Genomic DNA, 1,790 nt, shown 5'->3' with positions numbered 1-1,790 from the left:
TCAGTTCTTTCTTCCTTCTTTTGCATTTTTTCCATAACTGTTCAGGTTACTCCTCACCAATATATTTCTTCTGAATTGTTGTTTCTGAGATATTTTTTCTCTTAATGTCTCCCTTTTTTTTCTTTCAACATTTATGTCTTTTTCTGTAGCTGTTCAAGCAACTCTACATCAACATATTCTGATTTTCTCATGGGGTCTGCTTTTTTTAGGAGAAAGTTTATTTTGTTTTTTTCATGATGACTGGGGCATATTGCTGCATCCTTTACAGTATGCAAATTTTTTCTTAGTAGATATTACATAATTATAACTATATAATGACCCAAGATATGGCAATGTTTTGTGAAAGACTTATATGTTTTTGCTCCCCTCTAGGCTTGGGGCTCACTGGGTCGAGGGGTCAACAGCAGTGTTTCACCTGAAGTACCTGAATGGCAAAACAAAAAGTCTATTCTTTTCTATAAACCATGTCTCAGCCCAGCTCAACTTTGTCCAGACCTTTCTGCTTGACCTTAAGGAGTCCCGTGTGATGTAGCTAGACAGCAGTGTTTCACCCAAATCAACGGAATGACAAAAAATAAGTCTTTTCTTCTCCAGAAATGGTGTCTCAGTTGGTCTCAACCTGTCCCAGCCTCTTCCACTTGAACTTAAGGGGTCCCACATGGTGTAGCTAGACAGTAGGGTTTCACCCAAAGTACCTGTGATATTGGTTCTCCTGGAGTTGGGATAACAGGGGCAGCAACTGCACAGTCTGCAGGTGGTGGGGAAGCAGAATCTCCAGGTGAAGGTGTCAGTGGTCTAGTGCTCTGGATGGTGTTGTGCTCTAAAACTGCGTCCTCTCAATCTGGCAGGCAGTGGTTCCATTGCTGGCTAGGCTGTAAGCATGCCTGGTCTGTGCTGCAGCATTTAGCAGACACAGGGGAAGCATTGTTAGGAAGACACTCCTGGGCAGGCCATGCCACAGAGGCATTTGTGTCTTGCAGCAGAATAAAGGTAAAGTCCCCCAACAAGCCGGTCTTGGGAGAGGCCTCTGTTTTACTTTTTATTCAGATTATGAGGGGCTAATCCTAATAATTGATGTTATTTAACCTGGTTATGTAAGTTATCTCCAAAACCTATTTACTTTCTTTCACACTGTTGTTGTACTTTCTCCAGTCAGTTACTGTCAACAAAATGCTGTGGGAAATTAGTCTCTAACACATATGAGATCACGTAACTTGAAAGTGGTTTGATGGCAACTGGTGACAGATCTTTAAGCTGTTCTCATGAACATGCATTTTTCTTTTCAAGACAGAGCAACAAAAACAACGAGTGTAGGATCATTCCTTATCTCCATGCACCAAGTCATACATATTTGTTTCATCATATGCATACTTTGTGTACAAAATTGCATGTGCCTGATAAAACGTGTTAGAATAGAGGATGGAACATAAAATATTTTACACATGTCAAGTTATTTGTGATGGGTAAAATGATGCTGTAAGACATCCATGTGATGCTTATCTCTTGTTATTGTTGTTAGGTACCCCTGAGTTGACCATGACTCAATAGAGACCAGATGAACAGTGGATCTGAATGCTACCCTCTCCTGAGCCATCTTCACCATGCACTATTCAAGCCCAATTTCTACTGACACTATGTCAATCGATCTCATTGAGGCTTTTGTTTGCATGTAATATTTCTGAAATTGTATGGCAGTTTCCACATTCTGCGGGATCATCTTTTTTGGAATGGGAATAATTTTGGAACTCTTCCAGTCAGTGAGAACGTGGTGAACATGTCCAGGGCTACAT

Source organism: Elephantulus edwardii, unplaced genomic scaffold (assembly GCF_000299155.1).
Source record: "Elephantulus edwardii isolate Elephantulus edwardi_28Jun2011 unplaced genomic scaffold, EleEdw1.0 scaffold00240, whole genome shotgun sequence".
NCBI lineage: Eukaryota > Metazoa > Chordata > Mammalia > Macroscelidea > Macroscelididae > Elephantulus > Elephantulus edwardii.
Note: the sequence above shows the minus strand (reverse complement) of the source record.